The following is a 19,739-nucleotide window of genomic DNA, read 5'->3' as shown; positions in this document are numbered from 1 at the left end:
AGCACAGCGGTGATCCTGGTGCTCTTGACAGCCCCGGAGACACTGACCACAGGAGAAATCAGCAGTGAGAGGGGCTGACAAGAATGGCAGAATGTTCCAGTGGCACCTGATGGGCTGAGGTTTTCATGCCCTACATGGGTTAGGAGGCTGGAACACTGACTCTGTCTACATCAGATGTTGGCTAATACTCATTTGTAGCCCTACACGCCAGCTGATTGTTTTTTTTCCAAAAACACGAGATATAGACATACAAATCACTGACGTGGGTGAGCTAATAAAAAGGCAAGTATAAGTATTCAAACAGCATAAGCTATTTAAATAGGGAAGTTAAACAAAATCCATCCCAACTGGCTTTCAACTCTCAGCTCCATGATCTAAAAATCAATTGATTTTACTTACAGAATGCTAAAATCTTCAGAGGAAATGTTCCTCTCCTCTCAGCAGCGTGTGTGGACAGAATAAGCTTCAGAGGTTTTCCAGTGGTTAGCCAACTGAGACAGGCCAGCAGCGCCCAGGCATCTCCTTCCACAAGTGCTCCGGTCCCCTCTAGCACGCTGCCCTTTGATCACTACCATAATAAAATAACGGAAATTTGCAGAGCGAAATGTATCGTGAGCTCTCACAGAGGCAACTGGAAACACAGTAGGTTATAACACACTGCTTGGCTTCAAAAAGAGTCAGGTTTGAATAGGATTTCCAGTAATGCCCAGAAGTATTCTCAAAGATATGTTTTGAGCCACCCTGCCACAAGGTGAGCAGAAGCTCCCAGAAGGTTTCCTTTCCCTTGCCATGGGGATTTGAGCTGCCAAGGGAGGTTTGCCTCCCTGATAACATGGATCCCTGCCAAGCTTTTGCTGCTGTTGTTAAAAGTCTGCAAATTTCATTACCTGTGTTTTGTAACCTGGCAGTGAAATCCCACTTTGAGCTAAAATGTGACATTCCTCCCTTGTAATAAGAAAATCACGCCCTTGTCCACTTAAAAATTCTAATAATACAAATCCAAAATGAGCTCTGCATATTTAAACACTTTTAAATAAAACACTTGATGATAGTGAGCAGCGAACGATGACAATTCAGCAGGAGAGAACAGTTTTGGTGCTCATGTTTTCCAATGCTGAAGGAAAAGCGGTCAGGATACTGAGTGCTGATGATCTCTCCCAGGGATGCAAGCAGCCCTGTCACCTGGGGGACGCAATAATTATTATCTTTCCATCCATATGAGCTCTGTGTTTGAGCTACTGCTCTGGCTAGTCACAGCAGGCACTGCTTTGCAGCAAAGGTAGGTGTGATGGGGTATCTGCTGATGTCCTTCCCAACACAGCCACCGGACCCCGCCACGGACCAGTCCTGGGGTTTCTAGAGCCGGAAGCTCAAACTAAAGATTAGAGAGATCCAAAAAAGTTTTGCATCAAGGGGGACCTAGTAGGATTTCCTACAAAGCATGCAAAGATGGAGATTTCATTGCCAGTCTCCCCAGAGCCACTGCAAATCTCGACCTACTCTGGGGTCACTCCCACAGCCGTGAAACCAGAGCCTTCAACCAAGTGGTTTTTACAGGGGCTCTGCAACTCTTGCAGGAAGGTGATCAGTGCCAGGCTTGTGGCTTTTATTCAGTTTGATAACACAGTGGCCATAGCTATGAGATTTGCTAAGCTTTGGGGGCACAGAATTGTCAGCAAAGGGATGGAGATCTCTTTTATTTGAAGTTTCTTCCCTTCTCCCCTCAAAAAAAAATACTAACTTTTCTGTAGCTCTAGCAATAAATCTGTCAACCTTCAATGGCAAAAAGGGTAACTAGTGACAAACAGTGGTGCCTGGGCTGATATGCTACTGTATAATCTTACGATGGCATGGTAAACAACTAGTGTCATTTCCTTGTAATGTACTTATTATTTTATCAGGATAAACATTAGAGAATACATCACATTTCTTTATGTTTTTCACCTCCTATTAAACTCCTGGCTGCTTCAGTGAGCCCTCTGTACACAGCTTGACTGCGGACTGGTGATCTGTAACTTTCTGCAGTATGATATTATCATTTCTCAAGTCCTATTCAACTCCAGCTGTAACTTTTCACGGGCAAAGATGGATGCCACGAGAAAAATCCAGGCACAGGCAAAATTTATCTCAATTTATCCTGGACAGAAAAAGTAACTGAGGGTACCTTGCTGAAAGCAAAATATACTGCTTGAATGAATTTACAATAAGTAATAAAATATAGCATGGAGAGACCATTTACTGTAGGGGAAGAAGGTAATACATGATGTCAGCAATTCACTTTAAAACAATGCTATTAAGCAAGTATAAAGATGATTATCACCTTTTTTAGGTACTAAATTTATAAGCCAGTTGGTGTGTGACATCAACCAATATAAAAGAACAACTTTTAATTTCTTACAGAAAAAGCTATATATGGTTTATGCCACTTACAGGAGCGGCAGCTCTTGCAGCAATAGCAGAGGACGAAGGCAGGCCCGTGGCTGTCAGGAAGGCAAAGTCCACTATCCTCAGGACCAGGTTATAAACACTGAAAAACTAAATGTCTTACCTAATCCATGGAGGAATTGCTGAGGCCAGATCAGGAATTAAATGCATTGTTCTGGCATGAGTCCTCAGCCCGATGCACAGACTCATCTTCATCCCAGCATTGCAGAAACCAAACAAGAAACACCAGCACAGACATTACAAGCCAGGGCTGGCTAGCCAGCAGCATCCTATTACAGAACTAGATTATTTTAGCTTAAATTCAAAAGGGAATAATTTTACATCTGTAGATGTTTCATAGACATTGGCTGTTTGCAAGTTTGAGCGGGTTTCAGAGGAGCCACTTGGGTTGAATATTGGCTCCTAAACCCAAAATCACAGCCCAGCTCCCTCTCCACTCTGTTTGCCCCAAGTACCCCTAGTCGTAGAGGTTACCAAACAAGGCACTTGGACCCTCATTCTCTGCATTTCTGCCATGGATTTCTGGCTTCTTTTCTTTAAAATGTGTGCACTGGGAATTATACAGAATATTCTTGCACACCACTAGTAACATTTACCTGTCACTACAGCAAAAGTTACCCGCTGCAGCTGGCTAAGCCAGCTCTGAACCTCTGTGATTTCACCAGCTCTTCTGATAGCCAGTACCATCTGTGGAGCGGCAGTTTGCAGAAGCAGGTGATTACAGGAGGATCTCAGTGTCGTCTTTGCTTCCCTGAAAGGCTCAGAATAAAGCCTGAATATGTGCACTGTGAAGACTTAAATCCTAGAAGGAAAAAAAAAAATAACACCAGCTATATTACTTTCTGAATCTCTTTATTTCTAAGTCAATATCTTGATTTCAGGGCATTTGGACTGGGCAAGCAGTCTCAGAGCAGAATCCCTCCCACCACAAATCCCAGACAGCGACAGGGATTGACCCTTCTGTCTCTGCACAAGCAAATGGTGATGTGTTTCTGTGACCTGGTGACTACAGGATTACATTTTGCAGTATCTGCCCTCTAAAGCAATGATCCCTTAGCGCAGGAGGGTTTAAGACTGGCTGTGCCGGTACTGCAGGAACAGCCTATGGTCTCTATCAACAGGAACATAGAGTTCAGTGCGAGGAAAGTAATTGGAAAGAAAGCAGCAACCTCCAACCCTATGGACCTTTCAGGTTGTTCTAGCTCAATGGCTTATCCTCTAGGAAAATGTCTTGAGGAGTGAAATCCCCCAAAACGTAGATGAGCTGGAGGCAGCGCTCATGTCACTTACTGTTTATCATCATATTGCTCCAATCCATACACATGTATTTTAAATAGCTCTTTTAAACAATAGCCAGTTCATTCTGATCAGGATTTTCCAGGCCACAGGTGAATCACGGCAGCGCAGGCAGCACACGAGACACGCACAGCACCAGTTTCCTGCTCCACATTAGCTCTAGCTTTTGTGAATATTTTACATTAGAGAGGGTTGAACAACACGATCTCTCTGACATAGTCCCATGCTCTGCTACAGTGCAGATCCAACCAACCAACCAGAATCGGACCGCACATCCACGACATAGGTGGCCCGTGGGGATGCGGGTCTGGATGGGCATCCAGTTCTGCAGGTTGCATCATGCCCAGTGAAGTTGCAGTGGGATCAGATCAGCTGGGGAAGGGGTTAGTAGTGGGAAAGGAGAGCTTTAACCAAAGATCTCCTGAATCCCTCGATGAAACGACTGCTGGTTCAATGGTTCCTACGTTTAAACCAGTAGCTCCTTTCCCCTCGAGAAGCTGGACTCTGGCTGTGCAAGGAGGAAGACAACCTTTACTCTCCAGGCAAGGTATTCCTGCTGATCCTAGTTTCTGTAAGTACATTATAAATATCGCTTTTACATTTAAACTCCTCCCATCAAAGCAGAGGCATACTTATTAGATTATTTAGAAAAGCCTATAATTACCAGAGTTTAATTTATTAACAAGATGGGCAATTTAAACACTATCTTTGGAAATAATTAAATCATGCTCTTAGACTGAGAAAAAGGACATGAAACTGTCACTGACAAAAGCCATAATACCACAGAGAGGTAGTCTGCCCACCTGGTGAGAACACCCAGTGCATTCTCTCTCTTAGTATGGAAACAGGACAAATATTACTCAGGCTGCATGTGATGCTGACAGCAAACAAAAGACCAGTTTGTGGGTTGCAACAGCGGTTTCCTTCAGTTGCCGCACCAGCTGTACACACGTCTGTGTCACTGCACCCTGGCAAGGCAGGATGCATTTGCTGGAAACTCTAGACTGTGTTGAAGATAACTGCTGTCTCCAGGAACTTTCCAAAAGGCCATTCACTTCTCCAGAGGCCTATTAGAAAAAGTGATGGAAAAAAAGAAAAAAAATAAAATTGTTGTTTCTACCTTTCCTTCCAGTATAAGACTGTTTACTAGCAATGATGCACACAGAGGTGCTGGGCCCTTTCTGCATATCCTCAGGAATAGCAAGCACCCCACCTCTGCTCCCCATAAAGAGTGTTTCTTTTCCAATAAGTGACAAACTTGGGGCTGCCTGCAAGGGATGGCACCAGTCTGCAGGAAATCCCACTGTTTAGCAGCTCCAGGAACCCAGTTGAGCCTTTGACAGAGACAAATGCCAGCTGCCATCAGCAGTGACCCTTCCCTGGCAGAAAAGTTGCTGCTAGTGGGGTAAGCAGAGGGATGAAGAAGGTGTATTTAGCTTCAGGAGCCGGCAGCAAGATGTCAAGGGATGATGCGAGACAGACAGAGGTTTTGGGGGATGCTGGAGTGCCTCAGCACTGGTGTCGGGGCAGCCTCTCCTCGCAGGGCACAGGGAGATGTTACGGCCTGGAGCCGTAGCAGGTTTGTGATTACCTCAGACTAAATTAAGGTGAACCGACACCAAACAATCGATTTAGGATTTTATTTAACATTTGAAGCAATGACTTAACTTTGGAAACTTGGAAAGCATGAAGGGGGTTGGTAGCTGGGGCTCTTGTCGGAATATTTCTAAGAAAGAAAAAGAAAACAGAAAAGAGACAGAGGAAAAGAGGGAAAGAGATATCACCACCCTTGGATTCAGCAACAACAATGATGGGCGGGTGCCCGGATCCTCCAGCGGGGTAGCGGGTGCATGGTTTCTGGTGGCAGGGCTGCGGTGGTGGGGAGGCGGCCGTGATGGTCTGCTGGTGGGGGGCTCACCCCGCAGGTCCCTCAGTGTCTTTTATAGTCTCATCCCCACCTTCAGTTATGCCCCATGGTCTGGTTCCAGAGAGCTCTGAGTCCTCTCCGCAGGCGCGAAGCAGGCACTAAATGTGAGGGGTGGTCGGAAGCCCCCTCCTCAGAGGACCGCTGTGTGACCCCTGGCCATATTTGGCAAGTCGTTAACAGGGGCCTGGGGAGCTGCACATCCCCCATTGCGGCCTCCACCTCCCCTGTGCAGACTGGACAGGAGCCACAGCCACAACAGTGTTTGAGACATTAACTCTTTCAGTCCCTGACAGATGTGCAGCCCTGTAACACACCCCAATGCTTGGAAAAGGCAACACAAGACCTGAGGAAAGTCTTATTTTCTGGTGACAGAAATACTTCTGCCTCTTAGATCAGGAGCAGAAATGCTGCCCTGTAATTATTCCTGATGCAGAGCGCTAGACTACAGATACGTGCAAACAAGGCATCATGCCATTAGATGCTTTAATGAGGAGGTCAATGTATTTTGCACTGAGGGATCTGGGATTTGTACATTAACTGGAGTGGCATGTGTTAGAAGGACATGTGAGTTAATGACATTATTTATAACCCATCTCATTATCACACACAGCTTGATGCCTCAGACAGTCACTAATTCTCTTAGCCAGTTTCTATTGCTGGAAATAAAACTACTTTGCTTCAGCTGTGATAGCTTAGAAGAATGCTGTTTCTGTTATTGTTTGTCTTGAAAAATTTTTCTCCAACTACCTATCTATTTTGTGGTAAGCTAATCATGAGTGTAGTTTTGTAGGAAGTCCTACTGGACAGGGTCAAAAGTCCTGTTCAATTAAAAATATCTTCTTTCACCCAACTTAACTTTTCATCTCTTGTTGTGTCATAGAAATGGAATTGGTTCAATAAGATTTCTTTTTGGCAAACCCATTCTGACTATTGGTTATCATTTTGACATCTTCTAGATGATAAGTAGACTTTTAAGGTTTTTTATTCTAATATTTCTTTGAGAATTGAAGTTACATTGATTTCAGTAGCTTTTAGACCTACCCTATTTTTTAGTCTCTTTTTTCTCTAGGAATAAAACACTGCGTGATGTTATGATTACCGTCTACCAGTTTTCAAAAGTTGTTCAGAACTGAAGAAGCCACTATTCTTCAGGTGCTGTCTTATCTTCCTGGGTCTAAAGATGTTTAGCCATGTCCTGCTTGCCTGTCGTATAGTCTTGTTCTTTTTCTTCAGTGGATCAGGAGTTAGAAATCTGCTATTAACATCAAAACCTATCTGTTGGATGATTGTGCTAACACTTTCTTCTTCTTGCTCTTTTCTAAAGGCTTCTTCCATTTGATCTTACTATTTTAGACCAGTAATAGACCATACATGATAGTAATACTACTGGGTTTTTTCCTTCTGTCATTGTCTAATGAGTGTAATTATCATTACAGTTTGGACTCAGGGAATGTGCATATATATGCCCTTGATATACAAAATCCTATCTCTTCTTTCTATTCCTGAATAGATGGCATTATTCTTCATCAGCATACATGTTATAGAAATGATCCACTGAGTGATAGCTTTGGTGCTGCAAAGCTGTTAATTACATATACACATCTAAAGTGTTCAGTAAATGGACCTGTTTGCTACCCTTCACCAGTTTTTCAGAGTTTTATCTAGGCTACCTACCTCCGAATTTGACATAGCTCATTCTAGCTCTCCTTGTGTACATATTACCAATGTGTATGTTGCTATAGAAGTGTAAAATTCAGCATATTGTCCCTTAGATTTTAAAAGAAATATGCCCCTTCTTTTACTTCTGTCCTGTTCTTTGACACAAAAATAAGAAGCTATCGTCTGACAAATTTTAAAGCCTCAGATATGATTCCAGCCTTTCCCTCAAGAGGCTGTAGCATGGCACTAGCCTTTCTGACCCCTTCAGTTGAAGGAGGAAACTAAGGCCTCATCATTGTTATTTAGAAAGTAAATTAAAAGGCATTTTTTGGTTCTATATATTTGTAAGGGATTTAAGGACTCAGAAACATAGGAAAGAGTTATAAGGAAACCAGACCATTTTCCTAAAAACAGACATCCATCAGCAAAATTCATTCTTTCTCCTTGGTGCTGCCAAAAGAAATAACTATTTGCAAGGTTGGCTGCCTGGGGCAACGTCTCTGACCTGTCTCCAGTTTCCTCCTCCCAGACTTGCACATGATGACTTTCTAGGCAAAGAATAGCAAGTGTCTATACATCTGCTGTAGGCTAATTAATGCTCACCTACAAACCAGGGGGGATTTTTGCTCCTCATGTATGCCTTGAGCTAGGATTAGCAGCACTTGGAGGACTCATGAAAAACATCACCACACCATGTCTCCTCCAACCAGCCCGTCAGGGCTGTGCAGAGAGGGAGCTCACACTGGAGATGGAAGCACAATGTCTTCATCTTCCCCTAACTGATCTGGAATAGAGAGGAGAGACCATGCCGTGGTGGAGGAAGAGCAGGGCTGAGGGTGGAGAAAGCTTCTGTTCAGCAGTGAGCAATGCTTTTTCTGCTTCTGAGAAAATAAACACAGGGAATCAATTAGCTCTGAATATAAGGGAAAATAATGTGACTTATCAGGCATCAAAATTGTTTTAGTGATGGGAATGGAAATGAATTCATTATGACTGACAATAATGCTAATAAAGATCCATTTCCAGAGGTGTGGAGGAGAGGAAAGGGCCCTAATCACAGCAGCACTTTCCACTCTCTTATTTTCTGATGGGATGAAAGCAGAGCTGCTCACTTCCTATGACTGCTAAGATGGAGCAGAAAAGGAGGCTGCAAGGATGGACCCCAACAATACCCCGTGCCAGGGTGGTGCCGAGTTACCAGTGACAGGACCTGGGCTCCCCCAGTCCCTCTGTGCTCCCTGGTCTGCTCAGAGCCGGGCTCACTCCAAAGGGGAGCACAGGAGAGAGCTCCTGGCTCATGGACGGAGAAGCCTTTTTTGGAAGATATTTTTGGAAGCCTGTTCCAGCAGCCTCTACATGCAGGTCCTGTGCTTAATTTGAGCCTCCATCAGCTGGCAAATCTACTGCCTCGCAGCTAATTCTCCATCCCTGCTGCACCACTGGTAATAATCTCAGCGCAAAACCCTGCCCCAAAACCAATACTGCTCAGTTACATCTCAGAAATGTCATTTCCTTTGCACACACCTCTTTCCAGACTGCTCGGGGGTTTATCAAGCAGAGGGATAATCTTATTATACAGTGGGAGGGGGTAGGGGTTGATTTACGTCTCTTCTCTTGTCATGAGACTACCAAGATGGAGCATGGAGGAGGAGGATTTAACTATGTGTGATGTCTTTAGGCTAAAATGTAATGGACAAAGAGGACCTCACCTAAAACGGATCAAAGGACAGGCTGCTACTGGTCAAAACATGGCCTTTTGCAGGACTTTCAGAGAACTTTGCTCCCAGTGAGCTGTTCCAGACATCATCTTCCACAATGATCCATTGCTGTGAGCTAACCTGACATGCTAATTTAATGCAGCAGAATGTGAATAGATTGCACTTCACCCTTGCTAAAAAAATAAGTGTTTACTGTTGACTGTTTGCATGGAGGGAAGCCTTTTAGGCACATTTATACCCCTCCTCCTCCCTGTCCAGAATGGCCAGGCAGTTTTCTTGCAGATGACTTGGCGTGCAGCCATGTCTCTCCAGGAGTGTGGCTGTAACCAAGTATGTGATGACACCACAGGTTTTGATGCTTCTGACTGCAGAAGGGCTACCTGTGCTTTTCTTGGGCACCTGTGAGGCACAGCCTGGCTTATCTAATCCGACTGGAGCAAGTCAGAGCCCCACTCTTACTCCTTGGCCAAAGAGCTACCTCTCCCTCCTGCCATATCGGGAGCCCAGCTGCACTGACTAACCTGCCTACCAGGTTGCAGAGAATTATGTTGTCTTCATATGTCCCTACCAGAAGTAGCATAATGTGTGTGCCATCACTCCTGCTAACTCCTCTAAGGATTCGGAGCAGGCGATAGGCAGCACTAAAGCCATTAGAAACTGCCCTCTGCACAGAGTTACATGAATATTTTAGAAGTATACCCTTCTTGAACTGGCTGAGTCACAACTTCTTCCACTCAGATGCATGTCCATGCCTGATACCATTTGAAACTCCTTTTTTCCTTCCATTTTTCCCACCTCCACTAAAGCCCAGCTTGGTGGCTTTCTCTCCTTGGGCTTTCTCTGTGGTGCAGTTTCCTGCTAAGCACACATTGAAGAGATCAGGTCTGCCTGTGTACTTTGCAGCCCTCTGAAAGACTTTCTCACCCTTTTTGAAGCAGCCATTACCAATAGAGACACTAATTGGCATGCTGCTATCTCCACGAGAGTGATAATGTTACATGATGTAAAGGGCAGGGTTGTTAACAATAATTAAAGCACCAGCAAATACATAACAATATATCTAATGCTCTGATTTTGGTGTACTAGCCAGGTAAATCAAAGTGAATCTTTAAGGCAAAAACTCCCTTGTATTCTTCCAAATCAGGGGTCAAAATTCTGCTGCCGCTGCAAGTAAAATGCAATGCCACAGAAGGTGGAACTGCACCTATTTATATTTGTCTCCTGAACCTAATTTAACCTTGATTTAACTGCTTTGATTTCCAGCTCCTCAAAAAACATAAAGATGAAATCTCCCCCCCAAGATTGTCCCCAGGGACTGGAAAGCTGCACTTCTGCCCTGAGCTCTGTAAGCTAACTTGGAGAAGTTATTGAAAATGAAGCCTTAGAGCCAGACTTGTCCATCCCAGGCACTGGATCTGCTCCAGGCGCATGCTACTACTCTGACTGCCGAACTTGGGGCCTGAAGGGATTTCCCTTGGCCCAAAAATAGGAGGGGATGCAAACTTGCCCTCCAGACACTGCCAAATTGCATGTAACCAGCACTACATGGGGCTGTGAGGCACCCACCACCCACAATGACAATGCTGTAATCAAAAACTGTCACCTCAAATAAACCCAGCACCAAGAAAAGAACAGACCCTCTCAGGGACCGCATGGGTGCAAAGGAACATCAGGAAAACATTCTCCCTGTTGTTACAGCTCTTGTTTCTCCTCTTTCTATCTAAAGAAGCTTTTGTCATGCCCTATCACTGCACCCAAATACGTTGTTTGAAATGCAAACAGGGAAAAGCAGAAGAGACTGAAACACCCACTTGGGTGGATATTCTCAGAGATTCAGAAATTGCTGAGCCGGAGTGGACGGCTGTGATTATCCCTCCCAACACAGTGCCTTGGCTGGCTGCAGTGCTGCCCCATATTAATTCCTACCACGAGTCTAATGGCTGTGGGAATGAGAGCATTTTGAGAAACCAAATCTGGTCAGGTTTGGGAAAGTTTCCTGTAATAACAAATTGACCACAACTCTTCTGCAAATTGTTCCCAGAGTTAGTTATACTCACTCCAGAAAAGCACTGCTTTTCTTTTTTTTTTTTTTCCTGTTTGAATTAGCTTCAGTTTCCACTGAATTTTCTTACACTTGGTCTACTACACTGCAGCACCCGCTGTTACCAAATTGCCCTCCATCATGAAGGCAGGTAAAGATGGTCTTGGCAGTGTAGTCCAGCCAGAATTAATTATACTCAGGCAAATAACTTATTTTCAGTTGTTGGAAACATATCTTTCCTCTTTCCTCATGAGGAGAAAGTAAAATTTAGATTTCTCCTTGCCGAATGCAACATTAGGAGATAGTAATCTATAATTATGAAATATTTCAAGGATGTTTTAGCACTGACAGCCTGAGACCTCCACGTGTCAGTCAGATTGAAGTCCCTTGTGATAGCTCAGCTTTCCTCTCCACAGATTACAGGATGATGCACAAGGAGCCCATCACCCTGCTCTTCCGTGGGATACAGTGACCCAGTTTCTGGGTCATCTCCCAGTACGCATGTCCCCAAGCAGCCATGGTCATTGCTTCTTCACTGTCAGACAGTATCTTGCCATCCCTGGCAAGACCTGCTGGCTCATCCTTGCTGTTTTCAAGATAAACAGATTATAGCCTAAGAGGTTAATCACAGGCAACAGCCACATCTTTCCCTTGATGTGTGCTCTTTTTAGTTTCATGTGCCTGTAACAGTGAAGGCATCACCAAGAGTTTGGAAAAATATTCTGCATTAATTGTGATAGAAATATTATGAAAAAATTTCTGCAGATTTAGTGAGGTGCTTATGAAAACACTTACAAACCATCACTGAAATACTTGGCATCTAGTGTTCATTAATAGTATCTAATTTCTGGTAAATAAAAAAGTATCCTAGAACTTGAGCAACAAAAATTTTCTAGAGCCTTTAGTAAAAAGTATCATGAGCACTATTGAGTGTTTCATCAGTGGAAGTTTAACCAAGAAGCTAGCGAGTCTGTAAAAACAAAGGTAGAAATTGGAAGCAGTTGATTTTGCTGGCAAGATGTCTCAGGGTTACCCAAGATAGATGTGAATCCTGCATAGATGAAGGTGATGTCATAGTTTAGCCCCAGTCGGGACCAAACCACGCAGTGTCTCTCTCACTCCCCCCACCCTCCAAGAGAACAGGGAGAGAGAATATAAGAAAAAAAGCTAGAGGTTTGAGATAAGGACAGGGAGAAATCCTTAAAGTTACCATTATGGGCAAAACAGGCTCAACCAGGGGAAAACTATTCATTTATTACTAAAACTAGCAGGATAATGAGACAGAGCCCCTCCCTCTTCCCAGGCTTAACATTATCTCTACCTCCTCCCCTCCCTGAGCGGCACAGGGTGGAAGAGGGAATGGGGGTTATGGTCAGTTCATCACACGTCGCTTTACGCCACTGCTTCCTCCTCAGGAGCAGAACTCCTCACATTCCTCCCCTGCTCCGTTGTGGGGTCCCTCCCATGGGCTACAGTCCTTCGTGAAACTGCTCCGGTGTGGGTCATCTCTTCCACGGGGTGCAGTCCCTCCAGAATGGCCGCCCCAGCGTGGGCCCTCCACGGGCCACAGCCGCCTTCAGGCATCTGCCTGCCCTGAGGTGGGGTCCTCCACGGGCTGCAGGGGGATCTCTGCTCCTCCGTGGGCCTCCATGGGCTGCAGGGGGACAGCCTGCTCCACCATGGGCTGCACCACGGGCTGCAGGGGAATCTCTGCCAGGAGCAGCATTACTGCTCCCCCTCCTTCTTCACTGACCTTGGTGTCTGCAGCTGTTCCTCTCACAAAAAATTCTTCACAACAGGCAGGCAGATGCCTCTCGGGTTCTCTTCACATCTCATCTCCTCTCCACTTCTTGCAGCTGGGCCGGGCCCAGTTGGCCGCTTGGTGAGAGGCCAGAGTGTGAGGACCGCAAGGCCCACAGGGCTCGTGCCTCCTCCTCTCTGCTCCCCCTTCAGCTTCTTCACATCTTCACTTCTTTTTTTTTTTTTTCCTTTCTGTTTTTCCCCTTCTTAAATACGTTATCGCAGAGGTGTTATCAGGGAACATTCTGCTACCAATTGGCTCAGCCCTGGCCAGCAGCAGGTCCGCCCTAGGCCCAGCCGAGTCCACTGAACAAGGGGGAAACAACTTCTAGCAGCTTCTTACAGAAGCTGCCACTGTAGCCCCTCCTCACTAAATAAAACCAGAACAAGGTGTCATTTAAAAACAATGGTTCCTGATGCAGCTCAGCGACTGGGGTGCCTCTCTTCCACAGCATGGGCAGGTTTCTGCTCTCCTACCCCTGTCCTGCCACCAACCCAGGCAAGCATGGGGAAACCATTAATAAAACATCAGATGAAATAACTGTACCTGACTAATGCTATGTATTAAGGAAAGTCAATAAGCAGTGCTTGGGCTCTCCTTTCCTCTGACTTAAACTGAGATTTTCTAGTTCATGCATGAGGTTTCAGTGGAAGGTTGAACAGATAATTACCTCTCTCCATTTCCTACCCTTCCTCTGCATTGTAAGCATATTTAAAGGGCACTTAGAAAAAGCAGGCACAACCTAAATTAAAATCTAATATGAAAAGAAAATATTTGGTAGGCTGTACATGAAAGTGATGTAGCAGGTAGTACACACCGGAGAAAATGCAGCCTTTTCCTCCCTTGAGGTTTACTCCTGGGCTTCTGTACTTGCTTCTTTTTATAGTTTAATAGCTTTTCTCTGTTGCTGTGTCAGGAGCAGTGCTGTAGGCACGGTGGGGTTCTTGCACACAATGTGGGGGAGCTGCCACTTTCCCACCTGTGAGCAGGAGGAGGCAGCCCACCCACCGCCCGTGACCCACCGCCTCCCCACCACCCTGGAGCTGAGCCCCCCAGCCCCACTGAGCAGCCCCTGCCTTTCCACCAGCATCTGCTTCAGAGCATCTCCTCGGCAGGAGGAAAACGTCTGATCTCTTATTGCTCAGCTCCAAATTTCTCCATCTCCATGGATGACAGAATACCACAAGACAGTCTGCAGAACACTGAGGAAAAAAAATACCAACACACACGGATATGTCCCACACAGGTACCAAAAAACAGGCAATGCGGAAGCAACCTCAAGCTCTCATGACCAGCACAACTTCAGTTTGGTTATAAATGAAACCTATTTATCATTGCAACATTAGAAACAACAAGCTAAATGCAAACCATGGAAGATGGGAGAAGCTAAACTGGTAGATAGGAGCTGGCAGGTCACTGGGAAACTGCCAGGTAAGTAAATAGGTGTTATCTCCCCAAGAGGGGCCAAAGCTATCATGAAGCACCCCAACTAGTGTGAAACTGGCTTTAATAATTAAGCCTGCAAAAAGTGAAGATTAAAAATTTATTCTGAACTAAATGAGGCTATTAGCAGAATAGTTTTCCCCCATTATACATTTATGATATATCATACATTAATACAGATGCCTTCTTTTGAGAACATTCATTGCTCAGCCTCCGTGAGTGCCTCAGAGCTGCGCTGTCTCTCACACCTTTGCTGCTCACTGCCTGGACTCTTACTTTAACACTGGAGGAGCCGTGAAAGCACTTCATTCTGTTAATTCTTTAAAGTATAACAACCTCACATTTCAAAATGAAAAATAATTTTGTCTCCCTAACTGGAACATTGTGAGAAAATGTTGCAAGGGGATTTTTCAGGGATTTCAAAAATGTTTATCTTCTGCCCTTTTTCATAGAATTTCCAAAGCATAAAATCCCTTGAAAACATCTGTTACATAATATTCTGTTAAAAATTATGGAATATTTAACATAACCTGGGGTTATTCTGAAAAAAAAATCATGCAGTAAAAAAACCTGTCAATCATTCCTCTCAAAGGAATCCAGAAAGTACTGGACATCTGTATGCCTGAGAGGCAATACTGAGTTATAGTAACAAGTAAATAAAAGAAGAAAACAGAATTATTCAAGTTCTAATAAATCCAGATGCCTTGTGATGTGCACAATTCGTGTTAACAGGACTCTGTTGGTCAGCAAGGGCTGTAGTGAAGCTGGGGAGCTCCAATCCTCCTGCAAACACCCAGGCTTTGGCTTCCTTACCCCCCGCCAGGGGAGCCCAATGTCCAGGTGCTTGGTAGAATCACTGAGTAACACCTGGCACCAAAAGGAGTCCTCAGGTTTTAAATACAGTACAAGATTTAATTTCTGGCCACCTACATGGGCTGTGAATGAATGGGCTTGTTTCACCCCCCAGGCCTCCAGTCCCTCTGCAGCCCTCAGCATTTTGAATGTGACGCTGTGGCTGTTTGGACCTGGTAGTTTTTTGTATTTCTCCCTTTTCTGACAAGTTCTAGTAACTGCACTCCTGGCTTTATTTAACGCTGTGGATAGTTCTACTGAAAACAAAAGTAGCTTTGAGTTTAAAAATGTTAAAAAAATAAAACATAGTTTTTACACTTTCCCTTGATTAAGGTTCTTGCCAGTACATATAAATTCAGGACAGAGTCTGCTTCCCTATAAAAGTTTGATGGTGTTCTCAGCTGGAAGGCTGACAAGACATTGAATTCCAAATTCAGCAAATGTTCGACTCTGATGTGTTTATAATTAAATTTATTTCCCTTGAATGCAACCGAACATCTCCCTGGCTTATTGTGCAAGGCAGCTGCACGTTAAGGATTATGCCCGTGGAATCAACTAGATTGATGACATGATTTAGGACCTATCTGGAAAGATTAATTGAATTAAATATAAGTTACACAACTTGCCTTAATCCTCTGAGGAGAGCCTGTCTGACTTCACACCTTTGTTTGCTCTAGAAATCTTATTAAAAGAGAGAGAGAGGGGGAGAAGCAGTGATTGTTTTATATACTTAATTAGGAGATTTAAATGTTCAATAAATTACTACTCTTTGGAGGGAAAATCTGAACTATTTATTGTCTCATCCCTTGTTTTTCTTAGTTAACCATTTTTTTTTCTGCTTCTTTATAAATCAGCAAGGTGGCTGCAGATTTGGTGGTGGTGCTTCCAGATCTTCACAATTTAAATGACCAGATCCTCACTGCAATGCCCCCGCTACATGCAGGCAAAAAGGCAAAATAAATTAGCTTTACGTTTTGGGAATTTTGTGCGGCTTTACATAACACATCCCATAGATTTGCCTTAACAATGAGAGACAAGATGTGAGTCCAGCCCTGAACTGAAGGATCAAGCAGGTAGGTAAAGCATGGTTCCTGGCAGGTTTCCCCACGTGGATGCAGTACCCGGTCCATGGATGCAGCTGGAGAAGTTCTGAGGCACTGATATAACACTCGCACATGACACTGCCATTTCCCATTACCGTTTTGACTTCAAGCTCAAAATTGCACAGACAATTAGTAAATATAATTTAAAATATGACAAAGTTTTTATCTCAATAACACTTAAGGGGCTTCCCCTGCAAATGTGTGTTATCCATCAGTTCTTACAGAGTTTTTCCAAAGGATCTTGATGTTTCATAGGATGATGTGGATGCTCACAGCTGGCCCCTAGCTGCATCCCACCTTTACACACCAGGTTTACCGTGGCTCCCATGGCCATAAAAGTGGGGTAATGGCCTGGTGGAGTTAGGAGACCCTGAGGCCACCAGTCTGCAACTAACAGGGTCCCCCAGCAGAGGCTCTGAAGGACTGACAAATGTCACTCACTCTATTGCTTAGGTACCCTGTCACATCACCCGTCTGTGGAGCAGAGAGCAAAAGCAATACTACATAATATTTTTCAGGGCAAACCATCAAGAAGAATATTCAGCCGTAACAGCAGGGGCATGCTGGTATGCAGAAATTCGCTCTTTGCCTTGGATTTGGGCCAGGAAACAATAGCTAACATCCCTACTGGGGTGGGAAATTGTATTTTAAATCTCAGAATCTTCAGACAAGTAATTAGATGGACAATAAAATTCACACCCCCTCTCCCAGTAGGAAGCCAAGGGCTTTTTACTGGTAGATACCTGATTTTTCCCTTGTAATATCTTTAAGGAAAGTAGAATTGAAATGTAGTATCTCATCACTTACAGTTTGCACACATCTTTTACTTGCATAATGCTTTATTAATTATAGATTTAAGTACTATGGCCTTATAGATCATTATGGGCACATTTATAACTATGTGGAAAATGGCAAATTTGGCATACAAAACCAATAAGATGCAAAGACTTAAAAGTGTAGCATCTTTTAAAATACCAGCATGCTACATAGCAGTTGCAGTACAAATGTCTGAACGTTTAGTGCCACAGTATCTCTGCCATAAAGTCTATTCTACACACAAATATTTGCATGATGAAAGAGTGATGTCCTGCAAAGACACAATTTGTATAGCATTTATATATAATTTGGCATCAAGAAGCAAAAGTCCCCTTTTGCTTTCAGTTCAGATCTGGCATAAAGCCACTAAATTTCCTCCAGATTTGTACTGCAAGCAAGATTTTGCCTGTTGTTTCTGTAAGGCAGCTAAGTTCCCAGTATTGTATTTTTGTTCTGTGCCAACTAATTTGGATACAACAAATTGAATTTAAAGGTGAAAAAGTCAGGAAAATTGACTGGCTGAAGAAGGGAAAATATTTTTTTCAAAACTGATCTAAGAAAATTGAAACAGCTCAGACAAGTCATGGAGCATTTTATGAAATCTGTATTTCATAGGAGGTAAAATTGAATTTAGGTGCCAGCAACAGCTTATCACTGGTCTTAGAACGCTTGCCTCAAATCAGTGATTTAATCAAAAGCTATTTTACTTCTGGCAATGCTGATGACCAACAGAAAAAAAAATACATCTGCACCTTAAAGTCCACAAAACCAGACACCAAAAAAAAAGAGCAAAGAACCAAACAGCATTCATCCCTGACTCGAGCCACAGAACTGACTCTTTGGAAACCATCTGGAGACAGATTTCAGTTTCCATGTAGGTCCTTAGCCCAGAATGACAATGATGGATCAAAGTCCTGGATTCAAGCAGCCTAGAAAGTGCAGTTTTCTTTTATTACAGCCCAACCACACATACAGCATTTCTCAGTAACCCAGTACAACTTCTCTTTCCATCATGGCAATGAGTGTGAACATTCATATTTCTATTGCAATAGAAGTTACGAAGAAAATCAAAAAGGCTTTCTAACCTAGGGTAATACAAGGAGAATTACTAATATTGCAGGCAACAGCAGTAGAGTTTGGAGTAAATTTCCATTTTGATGGAGTTGCTACAGCATGCCAATTGCCTTGACTAGGAGTCCCAGCGACGTGAACAGGATTTCTATGGGACAAAGGAAATGGGCCTGGGAGTCAGACTAAAGCCACTGCATGTGAATTGGGGTAATTAGTCTTATTGATGCTTTGTAGCATATAGCATATAAAACCATATAAAATCTTGCCTTGGGGCCAGATCCTGCAGTTTTTCCAAAAACAAGATGCTGCCTCTCATTAGCACTTCTTGCCCAGCACAGGTGCTCTCTCTTGGTGTAGGATAAGGAAGATGCTGTCCCACTTGCTGTGCTCAAATGCTGCCCTTTAGGTGAGCTGGAGACTGCCAGCCCCCTCGATGATAATCCCTTCACCTTGCACCGCTGCACAAGCACTGCAAGGCTGGGTATTTACCCTTGGGCCGAGGGACACGGTGCCGCTGTGTCTTGGATATGTTATTTGCCTAGAAGATTCCTCCTGGATTTACTTTTCCAAGGCATCTCCGACCTGAGCAGCCTGCTTGGGCTGAGCATGCCCCATACTGCTCTGGTGCTGAACATGGCGCAGGGCCCATGAAGGCTGAGAGACACTGGGCCATCAGATTGCAATGGACAATGCTGTGTAAGACTAAATGACTGGTTTGCAGAATTACAGAAAATAGGGCTGGAAGGCACCTCACAGGTCCAACTCATACATTTTCTTGCCTCAGACAGGATCAGCTGAACCTCTGCCTATAAGACATGTCTCATCTGTCCTTAACCACCTCCTCAGATTACTCAAGTACTTCACTATGCTGCCCACTATGACATTTTTCCAAATATCTGATAATGATCTTCCCTGCTGCAGTGCAAACCCACCATTTCATATCTGACCTGCAGGCTCTTCCCTTCCCTGCTGATGCCAAAAGCCTTCTGTGCCACATTTTACATATACCCCTGGGAAGGGTCTCAGGGGTTGGATATACCAGTGTTGCAAAACCTCCAAAGTGTTGCAAACCTGTTAGGAATACCAGCTCACTGCTAGGAAACCCCACACCCTTTCCATCTCAATCTGGGCATCGAGGACTTTAGTCAGTGGAATTATAATCAATAACAATATCAATGATTGATAATAGGAAAATACTGAATCAATGTGAATTTGGAATGTAGATGTAGGGTGATTCTTACTAACCATAGAACTATAGGGTTAAATTTTATATATGAAATATCCTTATCCTGATTAGTTTGGTACATCAGGGGTAGTCAGGATAGTGGTAGAACTAGGCACCAGTTATGCAGCTGGGGCCTTGAGCCGTCACTTTCAAGCCAGAAGATTTAAGGACAAGGCGACCTTGTTCTCAGAACTATATATGGAGATTTCAAGGAGGGGTTCAACCGACAAATTTGAGGAGGGGGTGTTCTGACGACCCCCGAGACCACCAAAAGACCCCCGACTCAAATTACTTAGCATGCAGGAATGGGAGGAGGCGTATTATAATGATTTCTCGGAATGT

General features: G+C 44.0%; 1 long non-coding RNA gene across 1 annotated transcript in view; it reads right to left on the bottom strand.

The window, feature by feature from the left end:
- Positions 1-3,401: 3,401 nt before the first annotated feature.
- The window catches only part of LOC147599402 (uncharacterized), a 48,636-nt gene continuing 32,298 nt past the window's right edge, over positions 3,402-19,739 (bottom strand). Inside the window, exons 2-3 of the long non-coding RNA XR_015259731.1 lie at positions 4,545-4,808; positions 3,402-4,310 (exon numbers count right to left, since the gene is read on the bottom strand). This is a non-coding gene — a long non-coding RNA (uncharacterized LOC147599402). The remainder of the gene's footprint in view (positions 4,311-4,544; positions 4,809-19,739) is intronic.

This window comes from Chlamydotis macqueenii, chromosome 11, assembly GCF_036417535.1.
Source record: "Chlamydotis macqueenii isolate bChlMac1 chromosome 11, bChlMac1.mat, whole genome shotgun sequence".
NCBI lineage: Eukaryota > Metazoa > Chordata > Aves > Otidiformes > Otididae > Chlamydotis > Chlamydotis macqueenii.
This window is presented reverse-complemented; position numbering and strand designations above follow the sequence as displayed.